A 7,298-nucleotide genomic window follows, 5' to 3' on the forward strand; every position below is an offset into this window, starting at 1 on the left:
AGATAATGTTCATTAACCTTTTTTTGGGTCACAACTTAAACTTTATTCCATTGCAAAGCTTAACTTTTCAAGACTTTAATAAATATTTCTTTAATTCTACCAGTTACCCAAGAAAGAAACCTTTTTACCTCTTGTCCCTCAATTTGTATGTCCTATTCTCCATTCTCTTGGTTCTGCTCCTAAACTAGAGCTAAAATCCATCTTTATTTCTCTATCTCCATTGTTAACACTCTGGTCTAAACCATGATCATGTCTCACCTGCAAGGATGATTCATTTTCTAGCCTGCAGGAGAAAGGGGAACACTGTTTTCCTGAGTCCTCCCTGCCATAAGCACTCTTGAAGCAGCCTGTCTTCAGAGCTAGGTCTCCGAGTCCGTGCCCTCAATCACTGCACTATATGGGCTCCTGAGTAGACTGGGTAGGAGAGGTCGGCAAGATAGGAATCCTGAAGAGTGTTGTGCCACAGAAACTAGAGATGCGTGTTTCAAGAAGGGGGGACTAGTTAGCAACACGAGTACTCCTGAGAAGTGAACTAGAACGTGGAGAGAGAAGTTAGCATTTGACTGCCAGACGAGAGCACAGCGTGGTGATACTGACTCAGCAGCTTGCAGGGTCGTAGGGTAAGAGAGGACTGGACGGTAGTGTGCTCAGATGGTGACTGGACGGAAAGCTACTACAGACTTCCTGGGCCGGGGAGTGGAAAAAGGGGCTGGTCACTAGAGGGTAATGAAAGTTCAAAGGGGAGGTTTTTGTTTGATGTCTAAAGGTGGGAGATACTAAAATGTGTCCACTGATGGAATCTGTCCAGTGGAGTGGGAGAACGTGTTGGTGCAGGAGAGGGGGTAGTTGTGTGGGTGGGTGGGTGCTCACATGTGTGCACAGTACTCTAGAGTGTACTCCAGAGTGGAGGACCCCATCTCCATTGTTAGTGGCTATATGCCCAGTATCTAGAATAGTGCTGCTTGCCAAAGTAATAGCTACTCTGTAAAGTTTCTAATATTTTTTTTTTTTTTTAAAGATTTTATTTATTTATTTGAGACAGAGAGAATGAGATACAGAGAGCATGAGAGGGAGGAGGGTCAGAGGGAGAAGCAGACTCCCTGCCGAGCAGGGAGCCCGATGCGGGACTCGATCCAGGGACTCCAGGATCATGGCCTGAGCCGAAGGCAGTCGCTTAACCAACTGAGCCACCCAGGCGCCCCTCTAATATTTATTGAATAAATGAATAACTTGGACTCTATTTCTCTTACCTCTTTTTAATTAATTCTTCACACATCAGCCAGGAGGATATTTAAAAAAAAATAAATCAGATCATGTCACTGCCCAGTGCAGTTGTCTGTGGTTCCAGCTGCACTTAGAATGGAATTCCAGCTCCTGTGGCCTGTCGGGTCCCGCAAGACGTGGCACCTGCCAGGACCCCTACCTCCCCCACTTCTTCTCTCATCAACTGAATTCCAGTGATGCTGGCCTTCCTTCATGTCCTCAAAATGAAGAACTCCTTCCCACTTTAGGGCTTTCTACATGGGTTCTCCCCCCAACTTCTTACCTTGTCATCATTCAGGTGTCCACTTAAATGACACCTGCTCAGAAAGACGCTCCTTGGGCGCCTGGGTGGCTCAGTTGGTTAAGCAACTGCCTTCAGCTCAGGTCATGATCCCAGGGTCCTGGGATCGAGTCCCACATCGGGCTCCCGGCTCAGCGGGGAGCCTGCTTCTCCCTCTGACCCTCTCCCCTCTCATGCTGTTTCTCTCCAGCTCACTCTCTAATAAATAAATAAATAAATAAGTAAATAAATAAATAAATAATCTTTAAAAAAAAAAAAAAAAAGAAAGACGCTCCTTGATACTGTGGTGAATGAGAGCAAAAGCTCGGGAGCCACACCATCCTGGTCCAGGTCCCTGCTTACCTGCCATATAACCTTGAGCAAATTGTGTAACGTCTCAAAGCCCCAGTTCCCCTTCCTATGAAGTGTGGACAGGAGCAGTATCTTTTTTACACACTTCTTTTGAAGATTCAAGAGTATATGAAGCCCACAGTACAGAGGAAGCCCTATGCAAATGTTACCACTGTTACTCCCTGAAGTTGAATATCCCCCATTGTTCATTTCTGTTCCTTTTCCCAGCTGTTTCTTCACAGTATTTATAACAATGTCTAATTTGTCAGTCTTCCTCACTAGATAGGACCACCAGGAAAGCAAGGATCACGTCTGCCTCTTTCCTCCACGCTTCCCTAACTCCATACCTGGCGTACAGTTGGCAGTCTGTGACCAATATTAATTAGAACAGGCCAGAAGTCATGCTCTAATTTGAAATTCCAGGGACCAAACTCAGATCACTGGGAAGCCTGATGGAATCAAAGCCCAGAACGGTCACGGCACAGCCTTGGTTGAATATTCCACTCCTGTCAAGTGGCGCATGCGTTTTCTGTCATTACTTCGTATCAATCTTGTCTGACTTGATGGTTGAACTTTTATTGATTCAATTACTTAAATCAGATTTTAATGGAAGACATTAAAAGGAAGAACAAGACAATAGTTTTAAAAATTGATGCAACATTTTGAGCACAAAGGAGTTTTGCTGACGCTGAGGTGCAGTCTTACAAAATACACCACTGTCTTATGTGATTCGAAGAAATAAAACAATGCCATTTTTAACTACGACACAACTCCTTATCGCTTGGTATTTTTCGTACGTAAGGAAAGCCCTTTTAAAAATTTTGTATATCACCCCTGTACATACATAAGAAGAAAAACATAAGCAAAATTAGCTGAGATGCTCTTAAAACTTTTTCACGTTCAGAGTCCAATGCTTCGAATTCACTGTCAACTCAGAATCTCGATGTCCGTGTTTTTCCACGTAGTATCATTCTCTGTTATCAAGAGCATTAGTGATGCTTCATTTCTTAAATGAGTATCCATTATTATCTCCAGGGTTATCTTTTAAGATACGGATACTCATTCTTCACGTTTTGATACACAGTGTGATGCATGTAGGGACAATATGTCATGTCGCTACCTGGCCAAAAGCAATTACGAGATACCTGTCAATTTCAGATACATTTAGTGAAAAAATGTGTCTTAAAATTAATGAAGTATTATACTGAATTTGCATAATATGTGAAGGAAAAAATTGCTTTACAGATCTTTTACCAAGATTTAAGAATTGTTTTAACGGGCGCCTGGGTGGCTCAGTTGGTTAAGCGACTGCTTTCGGCTCAGGTCATGATCCTGGAGTCCCGGGATCGAGTCCCGCATCGGGCTCCCTGCTCGGCAGGGAGTCTGCTTCTCCCTCTGACCCTCTCCCCTCTCATGTGCTCTCTCTCTCTCATTCTCTCTGTCTCAAATAAATAAATAAAGTCTTTAAAAAAAAAAAAAGGGTGCCTGGGTGGCTCAGTTGGTTAAGCGACTGCCTTCGGCTCAGGCCATGATCCTGGAGTCCCGGGATCGAGTCCCGCATCGGGCTCCCTGCTTGGCGGGGAGTCTGCTTCTCCCTCTGACCCTCTCCCCTCTCATGTGCTCTCTCTCTCTCATTCTCTCTCTCAAATAAATAAATAAAATCTTTAAAAAAAAAAAGAATTGTTTTAACAATTAATAACGTTACTAAGTACATGTTACTACTGAGTTTAACCATTAATATTGATATACCACCTGACAATATTAACTTAGTATTTATGATGTAATTTAAGCATCACAACACTATGGTGTATTGGTGTGTCCACTTTGCACACAAGGAAGTTAAAGCCTCAGAGAGCCTCCATAGGGGTCACAGTATAGTGACAGGTCATTTAGGACCCTATTCCTTCAGCTCCAAATCCTGAGTTCTTTGTTATTTGCAAAATACACTACTACTGCGAGTACAGATTTACTCCAACCAAATTTAAGAAATGAAGATTTCAGCTTCTTGAATTTTTCATTCTGCATAGAATATACAGAATGAAATACATGGCAGGCTTTATCTTTTAACAGCTTCATAAAAGTGAATACCTATATATGACTCTAATATATTTGAGAATACTTATTTGGGGATACTTAAACATTTCTTTTTTTTTTAAAGATTTTACTTTTTTATTTGAAAGAGCGAGAGAGAGAGAGACAGAGCGAGTGCACACAAAGCCAGGGAAGAGGGAGAGGGAGAAGCAGGCTCCCTGCTGAGTGGGGCGCCCAACTCCGGGCTCAATCCCAGGACCCAGGGATCATGACCTGAACTGAAGGCAGATGCTTAACCAACTGAGCAACCCAGGTGCTCCGACACTTAAAAATTTCTAGAAAAGTTTGCTTTTTGTTACTATTTCTAGAAATAAGAATTACTTTATACCTCCATCATTGGGTTCAATGAACAGTGAACCTCAAAAGTGACTTAATCCAACACAAGATCCAAATTCAATACATATTTTTAATGATAATAAAGTTAATTAAAACGTGTTTGTGGTTGAAGTTTCTCAAATTTATTTCCTCAAGACTTATGTCACTATGCAGAAATACAGTTTTTATCCTTTTGAAAGTCTCAGGTTTGAGTACCTTTTAGCTTTTTTGTTTTACATTCAACTTCTTTTTTAAAAACTGAGGAACAGGGCACCTGGATGGCTCAGTTGGTTGAGCATCGGACTTGATTTCGGCTCAGGTCGTGATCTCGGCTCAGGTTGTGATCTCGGCTCAGGTTGTGATCTCTGGGTCATGGGGTTGGGCTCCACACTGGGTGTGGAGTCTGCTTGGGTTTCTCTATATACGGCTGCCCTCCCACTTGTGCTCTCTCTCTCTCCTAAATAAATAAATAAATAAATAAATAAATAAATAAATAAATCTTGAACAAAAAAACAACTGAGGAACTACTTACACTAAAAAAGAAAAAGTTTCCTTTGCATTTTTTAAGTGTTTTGAACAAGAACAAAACTGGGATATCAAAACAGTTTGTAAATTGAATTTATATTTCATGGTCTTTAATTTTTATTTTGAAATAATCACATATATACAGGAAGTTACAAAAATAGTATAAAGTGGTCCCACGTGCCCTTCACCCAAGGCTACATCTTACATAATTATTGCCCAAAATCAAAATCAGGAACTTGGCATTGGTGTGTGGGGACAGTCCTATGTCATTTTATCACATGTATAGATCCGTAACTTATCAAGTCACAATTTATTACAGATCACTGCAAAAGTCTCCCGTATGCATTCCCGCCCCTCTACCTCCCACCACATTCCTCAGTCCCTAGAAACCACCAATCTGTGTCCGTCTCTATCATGTTGTCATTTCAAGAATGTTCTAGAAGTGGAAACATACAGTATGTGGCCTTTTGAGATTGCCTTTTTTCACTATCCAATGCTCTTGAAATTCATCCAAGTTGTGATGTACATCAGTGGTTTGTTCCGTTTTAATGGTGAGTAGTATTCCATGGTATGGAGGGATGACAGTTTGTATACTCACTCATCCATATACTGAGCAACATTTTGGATGTTTACAGTTTTTGACCACACAACTGTAGGTGCTGTGGAAAACCATATACCGATTTGTATTTCTCTAGGATAAATGTGCTCACATCAGTGATTATTGGGTAATATAATTGGTGTTTAGTCCCCCCATTGACATATAACATTATGTTAATTTTAGGCGTACAACATAATGATTTGATATTTGTAAATATTATGGAATGAATACCACAATAAGTTTAGTTAACATCCATCACCTCGCAGAATTTTTTCTTCTGCTGATAGCTTTTAAGATTTACTCTCGGCAACATCCAAATATAGAAGGCAGCATTGTTACCTGCAGTCATCATGCTGTACATTACATCTCCAGAACTTACTTCTCTTAGAACTGGAAATGTGTACATTTTCATCTCCTTCACTCAGTTCCCCCATCCCCCAGCCCCTCTGGCAAACAACGTGTTCTCTGTTTCCATGGGATTTTTTTTTTCTTCAAGATTCCACATATAAGTGACATTCTACAGTATTTGTCTTTATTATTTCATTTAGCATAATGCCCTCAGGGTATTTGCTGTTGCAAATGGCAGGATTCCTTCTTTTTTACGGCTAATGCTCCGTGTGTGTGTGTGTGTGTGTGTGTATTTCACATTTTCTTCATCCATTATCAATCTACAGACACTTAAGTCATTTCCTTATCTTGGCTATCGTGAATATGCTGCTGTGAATATGGCAGATAGATACCTCTTCAGGACAAGTGATTGTTTCCTTTTAATTCATACCTATAAATTGAATTGGTAAGATCATATTGTAGTTTCATTTTAAAATTTTGAGGAACCTCCATACTATTTTCTATATTGGTTGCACCAGTTTTCATTCACACCAAAAGTATACAAGGGTCCCTTTTCTTCACATCCCCCAACAGCACTTGCTGTCTCATCTTTTTGACAAAAACCATACTGACAAGTGTGAGTTTGTACCTCGGGGTTTTGATTAGCCTTTTCCTGATGATTAGTGGCACTGAGCACCACTTCATGTACCTGTTAGGCATTTGAATAGCTTTGGGAAAATGTCTGTTCATGTGCATTGCCCATTCTTAATTGGATTATTTGGAGGTTTTTTTGCTATTGAGTTCTAGAAGTTCCTTATATATTTTGGATATTAACACCTTATCAGATGTGCAGGTTGAGAATATTTTCTCCCAGTCTGTAGGCTGCTCTTCCATTTGGTTGCTCACTTATTCTACAGTGCAGAAGTTTGTCGTTGATGTAGTCCCACTTGTTTATTTTTTGTTTTGTTGCTTTTGCCTTATGTGTCATATCCAAAAAAAAAAAAGAAAATCATTGCTATTACCAGTGTCAAGGAGCTTATTCCCTACTTTTCTTCCAGGAGTTTTATGGTTCCTGGTCTCACATTTAAGTCTTTAACTGACTTAATTGTTGTGAGTGGTGTGAGAGATGGGTCTAGTTCCATTCTTTTGCATGTGAATATCTTATTTTCCCAACACCATTTATTGAAAAAACTATCTTTTCACCATTGAGTATTCGTGGCCTGCTTGTGTGAATTTACTTCTAGGCTCTCAGTTCTTTTCCATTAGTCAATGTGCTTGTTTTTATGCCAGTGCCATACTGTTTTGATTACTATAGCTTTGTAATATAATTTAAAATCAGGAAGTGTGGGGGCGCCTGGCTGGCTCAGTCAGTTCAACACCTGCCTTCAGCTCAGGTCATGATCCTGGAGTGCTGGGATCGGGCCCCACATCAGGCTCCCTGCTCAGCGGGGAGTCTGCTTCTCCCTCTCCCCCTCTTCTTCCCGCCCCCCCCCACCACCTGCTTGTGCTCTCTCGTGCGTGCTCTCAAATAAGTAAATAAAATCTTTT

The sequence above is a fragment of the Neomonachus schauinslandi genome, chromosome 11 (genome assembly GCF_002201575.2).
Source record: "Neomonachus schauinslandi chromosome 11, ASM220157v2, whole genome shotgun sequence".
NCBI classification, from domain to species: domain Eukaryota; kingdom Metazoa; phylum Chordata; class Mammalia; order Carnivora; family Phocidae; genus Neomonachus; species Neomonachus schauinslandi.